The 14,501-nt window shown below is 40.0% G+C and overlaps 1 long non-coding RNA gene across 1 annotated transcript; it reads right to left on the bottom strand.

The window, feature by feature from the left end:
• Positions 1–1,564: 1,564 nt before the first annotated feature.
• LOC136452117 (uncharacterized) lies at positions 1,565–4,447 on the bottom strand. Its single transcript, XR_010758750.1, has 3 exons — positions 4,216–4,447; positions 3,978–4,111; positions 1,565–1,775 (listed from the first exon to the last, which is right to left on the bottom strand). It is a non-coding gene; the product is annotated as an uncharacterized lncRNA (long non-coding RNA).
• Between the last annotated feature and the right edge of the window lie 10,054 nt (positions 4,448–14,501).

Here is a 14,501-nt window from a genome sequence, read left to right on the forward strand (position 1 = left end):
TGAACACCAAGCTATAGCTGGTCAGCAATCAAAGATGATCCAGAAGATTTTAATGTCCAAGATGCGGCATCTGACTTCTTGCAGCTGAAGCATGCAGATGGCTCAAGCTGTAGTTAGAAGTATCCTGCATATAAGTTGTTTGTTAATTTTTAAAGTTAAAGTATTATTGATATCATATCGACGTGTGATGCATTACCTCTTTCATGGAGTTAGAACCTCTTTATATATGATATTCTTTGTGAATATATCCTTTGTCGGTTTCTTCTTCCCCTTCCCTTTCCCTTTCCCCTTGTTCACGTCCTTCTCAGCAGCCGGCATGGCTAGGATTCTGATGTTTGATCTTGTCGTAGCTCTTGATAGCGCCACATATAATTGGCCATGCGAGAACACTAGTTTCAGCAAGTATACCTCAACGTTAGGGATAGTCTGCCCCTATGCCTTTTTAACGATCATCGCGAAGCTAAGTTGAATAGGGAACTGCTTTCGCTTAAATTAGAAAGAGAACATCTCGTCGTCCGACATGCATAAGGGTATGCGAGGCAGAAAACCCATTTTCTAGCGTGCTGTCCCAACACAATTTCCACGTCTATGGTATTCTTTTGGAACCCCCGTATGATAAGCCTTGTACCATTACAAAGTCCATTCACAGGGTCAATATTCCTAAGCAATATGACCGGACAACCAATCTTCTGCTTCAACACATGTGGAGGTAGACCATTGGGTGTCAAAGTGTTAAGGAATTCCTCTAGGTGTCAACTATGTTTTCAATGTCGGTTGCAACGTCACCATCTACAAACAAGTTGCATGCTATTTTAGATTATTAATATTAAACACACAGGTATTACAAGTAGTGCGACATAATAAAGCTAAGAATGTCAGCTATAGATAGTTTATTGTTTTTAGAATGGGCTTTTTTCTTGTGATATGCTTCACGTCGCTTTCTATTAATTTCGCTATGTTGTTCTTCAGTAATTGCCGCACGATGCTCCGCAAGCCTTTGCTCTGTCCCTCTGCCTTTTAAGTTCTCGAGGATCGGAGACTTGTGTAAGTGGATTAGATCCACTTTCACCGCCTACTTTTTTTTAAAGACAAACTTAATATCATTAATTATCAGATGTTAAAAATTTCATATACATATACACATCGGCATCAGTATTTACCTTCATTTATCTGGTTTGACAAGTCTCTCAATGGCATACGACAACTGTGATTTTCATCAGGCTCCATATAGGAAAGAGGTCTAAAAATACATGAAGATAGTTTTAAAAAAAGAAAACAACCTTTTAGTTATAGAAATAACGATCTTCTAAAAATGTGGTCGTTCTTATAGTTGTAAACGATAAACTGTGAAACCAAAGCGGCTATAAATTATTTCATGCTAGCAAGTTAAATAAAATGATGACATATTTTCTCAAACGATAAATAAAATGATGATATACCCTATTTTGCTAAATTAGAAATAATATTTTATGCATGTACCTGTGCACTCATATGTACATGTGATCAGTCTGAGAATTGTCTAATACTCATAGGTTTAATATTGTACCTCTACACATTTGAAACACATAATTTCTGATTCCGATTAGATTGAAAGAAAGCAGGTAAAAGTATAAATATGTGCGGTTATTACATTAAAATGGTCAAAAGACGAATGGATCATATATTGAAAACCTTTTTTTTATCTTCAGTACAAACTCCCTCTGTTTCTTAGGTTTAGGAGGGTTATGGGCACAAAATCAAACTCCCTTGTCTTCGAAACAAAGTAACTTTAGTACCTGAAAAAGTTGACAAAAATTGAGGATCTAAACAACACCATAGATTTCAAACCTACACTTCCCCAACCATAGAAAAACATGGTTGAATCTTTTGTTTTCTATTAGAGGTGGTTGCAACAGCCGGGGCAGATGAGTTATATTAACAACTACTAATTTACCCGTGATCACAACTTTGGATTAAAATCAATTTCAGCAGAGACGACTTATTGCAGTCATTGGAGCCTTTCCCTAGGGAGAGGCCTCAACAACCAGTTTTCTATCGTGCTTCGATCATTAGGTGCTGTTTGTGGCCGATGTCCTAAGGGACCTATTAAGATGACAAGAGCGATCCGTATTTGCATAGCATCAAGGCAACTCTATGAACTTGTAAGTAAATACCAACAGATGTTCAGGAAAAAAGTTTTGTTCCACTTAGTTTTTTCATGCCCTATACTTATGTACGAGCAAATTTTGTGGGCAAAAGAAATGAAATGTGGCATTGCTATGATTCTATTTAGCCAATTATTATCAAACACTAATACAGCTTCTTGAAGAAGAATTAAACAAGGTTATGACATGCATAATTGGAAAGAATGTATTAACGAAGCAACATAAGAAGCTTGCCACTCATGTAACAGAAGGTTGTTTATTTCTAACCTTCAGTAAATGAAAGGATAACCTACTTGTCATTATTTATCACAACATCAAACAGAATTTTACAGTTATTTATGTCTACATTTCTTGTCGTAGAGCTTACTATAGCAGCAAACGATCACACATTTACAATATTATTGTTCCAGATACTGCTAGGATTGCTACAAGAAATATGAAACACAGCAAGTTGAACACTGGCAGTGAAAAAAGATTAATTTTATGGAATTACATCCTTAACGCATGAATGAATCATGTTGGGAGTTTCCAAGCACCAAGCAATGTCAAAGTAGAATACCTTCCTTGGACTACAGAAACCATGTCAGGTTTAAAAAAAACCATCAGAATCAGCACAAGAAACACACATTAATGAAAATGCACATAGATTCCACGTTACATCTAAGAGCCAACCCTCTCTGTTCTACTCTTTTATCCTGCTGGCACAAAGCATGCTGTGTGGGTTGCATGGCAGGACGAGGACTGAATTGGCGATCATCAGGCAGTGCAAAAAGCTCAAAATCGCAACCAAAATGCATGGACTAAAACCAAACGAACTCACTGCAAATTACCCAAATAGCACGACATATGTTCTTGTTCAAACAAATGAGCTCACTCTGAACTATCCAAAAATGCACTAAATCTAAAGCACTACCATATTGCAGAGATAGAAAAAAAAAGAAAAGGAGCACATTTAGCTTCCAGTTGAGTAGTTGACCGTGCTGTAATGAAAAATGTAATTATGAACATTATGGTCTCGATAACCGATCATGCAAAGAGAGACTATTCTAGTTTCATAAACATCCTCAGAAAATTAGCAACAACTAACATGATGTTTATTAGAATGTCCCCATAAAAAACAAAACACTAAACCCAGCTACGGCAATGCAAATGTATGGAAGAAAAATACAGATCATTTTTGAGAAGCTCTAGAGAAGCTCTAACAGAGAAGTTTCAGCTAGTATATGTTAGAATCAATATTAAAACTCTAGCATGATCATCTGCTAGTGAAGTAAGTAGCAACTTTGATACATGTAGAAGCGATAATGGTCCTGTTGCACTCTTTAGCAAGTAATCTTGAAACAAAAGGTACATGAACCACATCCATCAATATGCCAAATGATTTTGCTAAATAAATCAACAAAAAAGCTAATAAATCCAGTCCTTTTCTATAGTGTCGAGCTGACATAATTAATTAACGTGATGTAACTTGGGATTTATCGTGGACTAATAGACTATGGTTTTGCTAAATGCATTAGTTAATTCAGCAGTACAATAGATCCATTTTAACGAAAACAAGAAAAGCTAATAGGAATTTTGCATTAGGAACCCTGAACTATTTCTGAATCAATCCAGTCCTTTTCTATTTTTCTTTCTCTCTAGATTTTTTTTTCAACTGGAACCCTCCCTTGCTATCTATTGTTGTCAGCAGGTACTTCTAGGTTTTTCTCAGTTCACGTTATGACGTAAAGACACAGCTCTCGGCTCTGCGTGCATGCAGCCTCTCGGCTTCAACTCCGGGAGCACACGAGGGAGGGGGTTCTGGAGGGAGTGGAGGTAGGGCATTGCACTTACATTGATTGTGGGCGCGGGCAGCGCTGATTATCGCCGGCGTCCAAAGGAGTCTTCGATCGTCATCCGATCTGAGATACTCGGAGCTTGTTGGACGCGTACGTACACGTAGTGGAGTAAACGTCCTCTCCGTGGAACTGCCACCCGTGATGTTCTTATCAGGACTAAATCATGGGGGCCGCCCGCTGTGGCTGCTGCAGCCCGCCGCCGATAAAATTCAAAGGGATAGTTAGGAAAACACCTGGACGAAGCTGTTGATCTGTGTGCGGCGATCTTGAACGGATCAGCGGGGTAGAAGGGCTCGTTCGAGTCGTCGCGTCCCAGCGGGGCAGCGGGCACCCTCGGCTCAGCGAAGTTGTCGTCGCGGGGTTCTGGGATCAGATCGGCGCCGTCGCCATGTGCGACGCGCAACGTCGAGGACGAGTGGTGGGCTGCAGGTGAGGGCGACGCGCAATGGGGCCGGCAAGTGGCGAGGGCTGCACACGAGGTTGAAGTGATCGTGTGATGTATTAATCCTCGCATGATTGGTCCTGAGGGCGCAGCTGGTGGGATTGATTGCGTTGACGAGGGTAGTCTCCTTTTTTTTATCAGGTAGTTTCTTTTTGATTGCATGTACGGGCAGCACGAGCGCGCGCCGGGGGAGGCCTGGGAGCGAGCAACGCGAAGTGTTGCCGTGTGGACAGTGGTTACCGGGCGGGCTTGAGATTTTTGTTGCCTTTTGTCGTAGCGGGTTCCTGATTCCGCGTGATGATCATGATTTGGAAGGAGCCTGATTGGAGGCGCAAGAGATCACGGAGGTTGCCGCACGGGTGGACGGAATAGAGCGAGCGGCTTTGGTGTCGCACCCGAGGATGTATGGGAACGAGCGGCTTTGGTGTCGTACCTATGGACGAAATAGTTATGAATGTTTTAGTTGTAGAGATAGGTGGCTAATGAGCTGAGCCAACTTAAAATGTCTGACTCAAAATTTTAATTTCATGACTGACTCAAAATAATTTGAACTAGGCATTAGCATAGCACTAACACTGACTCAAAATTTTAATTTCATGATTGCAAGATACACATTGTTAGACATGATAGTTTAGCAACCATTCAGAAATATTACCAATACTGCACAAGCACATACATTTAATTGAGATAAAAAATTGCACTAGGCATTTCTATTTTAGATATTGAACTTAAATGTTCCCAAGATATTAAACACAGTAACATTTTGTTATCGACTAGTGTCGAAACAGATGATACATTTGAGGCAGCAACATGCAACAAGCTCATATTTATCCCCCTCATTGTGATCTAACTATGAAAAAGAATGCTTTGTTCTAACCGTGATATATTCATTCACCACAAACATGCAAATAATCGACAAATTCATGCTATAATTCACCCACCATAAATTCATGGTATAATTCATCCACCACAAACATGCAAATCATAATCGACAAATTATTCATGCTATAATTCATGCTAAGGAGCAGCTATGTTCTTCCTCAGTGCAGCAAGAATGGTGGACCAGGGATTGGGGCATACCTGCAGAAGACACGGGGAGCAAGGGGTGGCGTGCACAGGGGGGGGCGATGCCGGATGCACAGCCACCGGGGCAAGGGCAAGCGATGCCGGAGTGCACGACCACCGGGGCAGGGGGCGCGCGACTGCAGGGGAGGGAGGGAGGGAGCACGCCACCGCCGCCACCGCCTCAAACCCTAGCCGGCGGGGATCTGACCACTAGGGAGAGAGGAAGAGCCGCCACCGCCTCAAACCCTAGCCGGCGAAGATGTCAGCCGGGGAGGGAGGGAGGGAGCGCGCGACCGTCGGGGAGGTAGGGAGGGAGCGCGCGACCACCGCCGCCGCTGCCTCAAACCCTAGCCAGCTGCTAGGGACCGCTGGGGAGGTAGGGAGGGAGCGCGCAACCGGCGACGTCAATAGCGGCGGTGGCGTTGCCAAAAAATCCGGCAGCATGACGGCGTCCAAACAGAGAATAACGTCCAGGACTTAGCCAATTTTCTAGATCGTGCACCCCTTTTCTTATATAAGAGGACCGATTTGTAGGGGCGGTTAAAGTTATGAGCCGCCTCTACTATTTGTATGGGCGGTTCCTGATACAGCTGCCCCTAAAAATATTTTACAATTTTTTCAATTGTTAATTCTGTATATTATATATTATAAAAATATAAAGTAAATTAATATAATATTTTTTATTATTCTATACATGTATAAATATATATAATAACAATTTGCAGATATATATATATATATAATTCCATATTTTCTTCTTTACAAAAAAATTAAAACATATTTGAAAATTTGAAAATTTGATATTTGAAACTTTGAATAGAATTTTAGGATACTAAATGACCTCAAATAAAAATGTTGTAAACATCAAAGTTGTATAACTCATCAAGATGTACAACTTTTATTTTGGTCATCTTTTCATGTGACAAATTTTGAACAATTCAAATTTTGAATTTCAAATAACGACAACTTCAAACCAGATTTTGAAATACTAAATGATCTCAACTAAAAAAGTCATGAATATAAAAGTTGTTCAACTCATCAAGATCTATAACTTTTATTTTGGTCATTTCTTTATTTGACAAAGTGTTAGCAAACATTATTCATAAATTGATATATCTCTCATCTAGTTTCATAAACTATGTGTGAGATTCATGAATTTATGACCAATGTTTACTAATAATTTGTCAAATGAAGAAATGACCAAAATAAAAGTTGTAGATATTGACGAGTTCTATAACTTTTATATTGATAACTTTTTAGTGTTCCAAAATCTTGTGTCAAGTTATAGTTTTTTTGAAATTTAAAATTTAAATTGCTCAAATAAAGTGAAATGAAAAGATGAACAAACTAATAGCAGTAAGAACACAACAAATGGTTATAGCATGATTTTAGAAAAGTTTAGAAAAAAAACCATCCCATTTGGAGTTAGTATGAGGGAGAAAGACTGGTCACAAGTTTTAATCCTTGGCTAAAACTTGTGACCAGTCTTTCTCCCTCATACTAACTCTAAATAGACAAGTGTGATTTCTATTTTTAATCCTTGGCTAAAACTTGTGACCAGTCTTTCTCCCTCATAATAACTTCAAATGGGATGGTTTTTTCCTAAACTTTTCTAAAATCATGCTCTATTATTTTAGTTTGGTCATCTTTATCATGTGACAAAGTTTGGATAATTTAAATTTTGAATTTCAAAAATTAATTACTTTAAACCATATTTTGATACCCAAAATGATTTTAGTTGATAAAGTCATGAATATAAAAGTTTTAGAACTCATCAAGATCTATAACTTTTATTTTGGTCATTTCTTTATTTGACAAAGTGGTAGTCACACACATATATAAATGTAATCTCACACACATACATAAATATAGTCTCACACACATAAATATAGTCTCACAAACATACAATAATGAAGTCTTACAGATACACATACTTACACAAACACTCCATGTTAAACAATTAGCTAGCCCGTAACAACTTTCCCCTTGACACCTTTTTGTTCCCATGGCAATGTCTTTGGACAGGTTCTTTTCCACAACACCGATCTTCTTAGGAAAATCTATGAATAGCTACATTTCAGCGTAGTTATTGTACTCATCAACATCATCCATGCCATCAATTCCGATAATGTGTTGTTTCCTGAAGGCAACCACATGCTTTGTCTTCTTCTTTGGGGGAGGTTACTTTGTGGGTTAGGTAAATAGAAAACTTGTGCGACATGTGAAGCGAGCACCCGAGGGACATCTTGGTAGCCTAGATTCTCGAGGTCCATGACTGTCAACTAGATCTTGTTCACTTGGTGTTGTTTGATCTAGCAGCATCAAAATAAGGCCACCGTTATATTCATTCCATAGTCAAGTTCCCATATGTCTTCAATGATGCCAAAGAATTGGATCTTTCGCCCCACTCCATCGAGAGCTTCTATTCGAATGCCGCTGTTTTGGTTTACACATGTACTATCCTTTGTGTGGGTATAGTATGTGTACCCATTGGTCTCGTACGCTTTCCAAGATGTCACTTGTCTCGATAGCCCCGCCGCCAACCTACTGATGGTAATATCATCTGTGGTTTCTCCAGTCGGTATGTTTTAGTCCTTCAACCATGTAGTTAATCATTGCTTGTGCTATTTCATAACCCACTTATCTGTACGACCATTTCTCTCCTCACTAATGATAGCCAAGTGTTCATCAATGTATGGTTGCATCAGTTTTGTACTCTGCAAGACACTGTAATGCGCCCGACTCACTTTTTTGTAATCATAGTCAATGAACACTTTTGTCCCATTGGTCCCCTTCCTAGCCAGCCTAGCCTTGTGATGAGAATTAGGTTTACCAATCCCTCTGTATTTTTAGGTACTCTTGATAGCACTCGAAGACTTTAGTACTGTAACCCTCTATCATGGAGAACTCTGGGTATGCTCGATTATGCACGTATTGGCTTAGAACCATCAAGAACCGCTCGTAGGACCACATTTTATGCAAGTAGCAAGGGCCCAGGGCCTCTATCTGATGAACCATGTGAATCATGAGATATGGCATTATATCAAAAAAGCAAGAGGTAAACACATCTCTGGTTGGTTTTGGGTCTCCACCACGAAATCATGTAGGTCACTCAGCTCTTTATTGCCAATTGTCTTTTGTGAGATCTTTGTAAAGAAGTAGCACATGTGGGTGATGGCCATTTTTAAGAACACTGGCTTTATAGCCCTGATTGCAATGGGTAGGAACACTGTCAGCATCACATGACAATCGTGAGCCTTGAAGTTTTTTATCATCAGCATCATGTGGAGGTGGCTGGAGGCGATGAGGAGCGGCAGCAACGCGGTGGCTCTTGGGCAAAGAATAAAGACGATGGAAGGGGAGAAGAAGACGAGGCGATATATATTTGGGGACCTTTAGTCCTGAGTGAAGCCACGACCCGAGACTAAAGAACCTTTAGTCTCAGGTGATGGTAAGAACTAGGACTAAAGGTCTGACCTTTAGTCCTAGGTGCAGCCACGGCCCAGGACTAAAGTTATTTTTTGGCGGGCCACTAAAGGACCTTTAGTCTCAGGTGATGGTAAGAACCAAGACTAAAGGTCTGACCTTTAGTCCCAGGTGCAGCCACGGCCCAGGACTAAAGTTATTTTTTGGCGGGCCACGAAAATGTAGCCCGCCTTTAGTCCTGGGTGGTTGATCCACCCGGGAGTAAAGGTGGGCTGCAGTTTGGCTTCCCGCCAGTTTCTAGAAGTTTTTCCTTTTTTATATATTTCTTTTATATAAATATGCAGAGAGTTGTTAATTGCCTAGTAAATAAAATATTAGCACAACAAAAATATTTAACAAAAAAATTCCTGAACCTGGTTTTGCATTATTATACTCAACAAAAATCTATAACCTAAACTCTTTTGTTTTACCATATAAATATTTAACATAGTGTAAATAATAATTACAATTTGCACCGTGAAAAAATATACTACTTGATTAAAATTATTAAAACTATTACTTTTTGATAGGAAATTAGTTTTCACATCTTATTAAGGTTGATCATTTGGTTTTTCATCACACATTCTCCACGGGAAATCCACCGTCAAGCAAAAAAATCATTTAAACCGTAGAAAATATGAAAATATGACAAAAAATCTAAAGTCACAATTATTACATAATAGGTCTAATACATATCATATCAAGCAGGAACTACAATGAACTTCTTGTCGTAAGTCCCTTGGTAATGATTGCGCCGTAACCTTGGAGTGTCCTCATTATTTAGCAGGATGCTTGGGTCACTATTTACTATGAAGGACGGGATTCCATCATTCTTTTCATAATCTTCTGACATGTCAGACCTATCCTCGATTCTTATGATGTTTCTTTTCCCTAAAATAACTATGTGGCGCTTTGGCTCATTGTGTTGAGCCATTGTCGTTGGTTTTCCCTTTTTTGGTTTGGTAGACATGTCCTTCACATAGAAAACCTGATTCACATCCTTGGCTAAGACGAATGGTTCATCTCTATAAACAAGATTGTTGAGGTCTACTGTTGTCATTCCATACTAATGGTCCACTGTTACCCCACCTTTGGTCACCTTCACCCATTGGCACCAAAACAAAGGGACCTTAAAATAAGGTCCATAGTCTAATTCCCATATCTCCTCTATGCGGCCATAATATGTTTCCTTATTCCCATTTGGGTCTGTGGTATCTATGCGGACACCACTATTTTGGTTGGTGCTCCTTTTATCTTGGGCTATCGTGTAATATGTATTACCATTTATCTTGTACCCTTTGAATGTCAGGATATACCAAGATGGTTCTCTAGACAACAAGTACAGTTGGTTATCCAGACTCTCGTCACCCTGACATTGTTTTCGCAACCAACTGCTGAAAAATTCCATGTGCCGACGCATAATCCAGGATTTAGTCCTCCTGGGAATTTGGATCGTATAATGTCCTTGTGTACCTCGATATATGGATCCACCGAGGAATAGTTTGCAGAACTGTGTAGTGTGTTTTACGGAAATAATCATCCTCCTTGCCAATATATGCTTTCTTCCCTAGTGTTTCCTTTCCACTTAGTCTCCCCTCATGCCATGATTCGGGAACACCAATCGAGTCGAGGTCAGGAATAAAATAAACGCAGAACTCAATGACCTCCTCTGTTCCATAGCCCTTGGCGATGCTTCCTTCTAGCTGAGCATGGTTGTGAACATATTTCTTTAGGACTCCCATGAATCTCTCCAAGGGGAACATGTTGTGTAGGAACACAGGACCGAGAATACTAATCTCTTTGATCAAGTGAACTAGGAGGTGCGTCATAATATTAAAGAAGGATAGCGAGAACACCAACTCAAAGTTGACAAGACATTGGACCACGTCATTCTATAGCTTTGCTAGATGCGTTGGATTGATCACCTTCTAAGAAATTACGTTGAGGAATGCACATAGTTTCACGGTGGCTAATCATACATTTGGAGGTAGAATCCCTCTCAATGCAACCAGAAGCAATTGTGTCATAAGCACGTGGTAGTCATGAGACTTTAAGTTTAGGAATTTCTTTTCTACCACATTTATTATCTCCTTTACATTCGAGGAGAAGCCAGATGGGACCTTGATGCTATTTAGGCATTCAAACATGCTTTTCTTCTCTTTTTTGCAAAGGGTGTAGCTGGTAGGACTTAAGTACTAGCACCCATCATCTACCTTCTCTAGATGTAGGTTCTCTCATTCTTTCATACACTGTAGGTCTTGTCTTGCTTCTAGTGTGTCCTTAGACTTCTCATATACACCCATGAAGCCTAGCAGATTCACACAAAGATACTTCATCAGGTGCATCACGTTGATTGTGCTGCGGACCACTAGGACCTACTAGTAGGGTAGCTCCCAAAATATGGACTTCTTCTTCCACATGGGTGCATGTCTGTTAGCATCATTCAAAATAGGTTGGCTGCCAGGTCCCTTCCCAAAGACTACTTGTACATCCTTGACCATATTGAATACATCCTCACCACTACGGTTGTCAAGCTTTGTTTGGTGCTTTGTCTTACCTTTAAAATACTTGCCTCTCTTTCTTAGGGCGTGATTCAATGGAAGAAATCGACGATGGCCCATGTACATAAACTTTTGATATTTTTTAAAAAATATACCTTCCAAGTCATGAAAATAGTGAGTGCATGCATTATATCCCTTGTTTAACTGTCCTAAAAGATTACTAAGAGCAGGCTAATCAATGACTGTTATGAACAACAATGCTCGTAGGTCAAAGTCTTCCTGTTTGTACTCATCCCACACACGTACGCCTATGCTGCTCCACAAAAGTAGAAGTTCCTCAACTCATGGCCTCAGGTACACATCAATGTTGTTTCCAGGTTGCTTTGGGCCTTGGATGAGCACTGGCATCATAATGAACTTACGCTTCATGCACAACCATGGAGGAAGGTTATAGATACATAGAGTAACAGGCCAAGTGCTATGACTGCTGCTCTGATCCCCAAAAGGATTCATGCCATCTGTACTTAAAGCAAACCTTAAGTTTCTTGCGTCATCTGCAAACTTTGAGAATTCTCTATTAATTGCTCTCCACTAGGACCCATCAGTGAGGTGTCTCAACATATCGTCTACCTTATGGTCTTCTTTGTGCCATCGTAGCTGTTTACACCAAAATTTGGAAGAAGAATCACAGGGACTCGAAAGCTCCCAAGATCATGTCATCAAGGAATCAATTGCGTGCAGCTGATTCGAATGCAACATTAGAATCGGCTTTCTTCAGATAGCGCCAGTAGATAACGACAAAGGCTACGATCGGCGTCGGGACAAGGCATGTTGTACTCTGCAAAAAGGGAAAGATTAGATTCCAAGTTAACTTAATTTTAGAATGTTTTCTCTAGGGCCAAAATTGTGATGAGTCGTGCTTAGGTAGGAATCAATCGTAGGTTCCATGTATAAATATTAGACCCTGGCTATTGTAAAAGACACAATCAATCAAATACAAGTTACTTACTTTTTTTGGTTCCAGCCACACATTAGGAGTAGGAGTAGAGTAGATCTTGGCGAGTTCTTCAGCAAGTATGGCTACATCGATCAGGTCGACCTCCACTGCTTGTCTGTAAGTATCATCATGGCTTATACTTCTATTCATATGGCTGCATCGATCCGGTCGATCTCCACTGTGACTCTGGTATAAGCTAGTTATCGACTCTTGTCTAGTTCAAGTACGGCTACATCGATCCGGTCAACCTCCACTGCTCGAACTAGATTAAGGTCAAGTTATTGGCTCTATCTTAGGGTGACGTTCCTTCGGATAGATTCATTAAGTTACTGATATTGCTTATTGCTTCCATTATTTATTTAATTACAGCAATATCACTTCGCCCAATTGGGATTAATCTAGATTGTTCTTATATCTTTTTTAACCCATCGTTTGTTAATATGAATTTGATCTAATCTGTACTTTAAACGATGAGTTATGTTTTATCGGCTGTTTTATGTCAATCTTGATCGTGCATAGTATGTGGTTAAGCCATGTCTGATCTTGAGTAGATCTATTGGCTAGTGAAAACCGTTCTATGGCCTGTTATCATGGCCTGTGTGATTCTGCCTCATACCCCACTGTTAGCACCGTGGAGTGGGGATCGTTATTTGGTAGATCTGTTCCTGATAGGGCATGACCTTAACTATGCGCTATGCCTGAATCGACTGTTTTAGCCGATATCGAGTGCTTTCACGAACAGTCACGTCATGAGACCGTTGAAGTAAAAATAGGTTGAAAGATGTGTTAGCCATATGATCTTATTATTGTATTACGACCTGCATGATTCTACCTCATGCCCCACTAATATTAGTAATAAGTTAGGGTCGTCGAATCTATTATTATTTCTACGGCCTGCATAATTCTGCCTCATGCTCCACTGGTCATGATGATAGATGAGATCTAATATGTTCATTAGATTTATCTTTATTAAATAGTTAAATGACGATGAGCTGTTTCATTTATACAAAAGGGGTTCGGTTACTTGTAGTCATTGGCTTAGCATAAACTAATTATTGTTGACATCCTCTTGCTATTGACTAATGTTTATCTAAATAACGAGATCTATCCTGAGCGATAACCGATTTACCTTCCATAATTCAATGAGCTTTAATTGATTTATCTTTATAAGTATGCTAGAATCGACTATTTAGTCGATTTCCTTCCATATCGGCTCTTAGAGCCACACATTCGGGACTGTCTAGCAACACCAGCATGTTCTGCCTTAAATTACTGATTAGCTTTCTCTCCTTGTCAATTGTAGGGTCAAATTGACTGGCATGTCTTGGGAGGAGTGCGTAGGATTGACCATCCCTGTGCTGAAGCTAGGCGGATCTACAGCTCCATCGAGCAGACCCTTCTGGCTTGCTCGTGTTCCCTCGGCACAGGACAAAATTTCATGCTGACACACGTTCTTGGCGTGCTCGGTGGGACACCACAATCATCATGGTGGTTCACAACAACAATGACATCCTTATGGTACATTATGAAGATCTACCTGATGGAGATGGAGATAAAGATGTCATCCACAAAGCTATAGAAGAATTTTAGAACAAGTGTTTGTTGTCCTACACCAAAACACATGACAACACAATTGTTCAGAAATATCCACTACCAAGAGTTCTATTACATAGGCAGACAGATACCGTTGAAGCTGAAGACAGGCATTTCTTTATGGAAGTTGTAAACAAATCTGTTCATGACGCCATATCAAGCCATAATGAAGCTTTCTTGGACACATTCCACAATGCCATGAAAGAGGCGATTCATGGGTTTCCAGTTGGTCAAGTTGGGCTAACTTATTATAACATTCCACATCCATCGACCCTAGGGACTAATCAAGTCGGTACCAGTCATCAAGAAGCAGCATCAGCTGGTAATGATGATGTCTAGGCAGTTCAGAGTTCATCTAAACAAGCTCAAGGTACTGCTACGAATCAGACACAGTATAATCCTGGATCATTAGTGCAGCATGTGCAACAGCTAGCAGGGCAAGGTCAGAACTAGGTG

Source organism: Miscanthus floridulus, chromosome 5 (genome assembly GCF_019320115.1).
Source record: "Miscanthus floridulus cultivar M001 chromosome 5, ASM1932011v1, whole genome shotgun sequence".
Classification (NCBI taxonomy): domain Eukaryota; kingdom Viridiplantae; phylum Streptophyta; class Magnoliopsida; order Poales; family Poaceae; genus Miscanthus; species Miscanthus floridulus.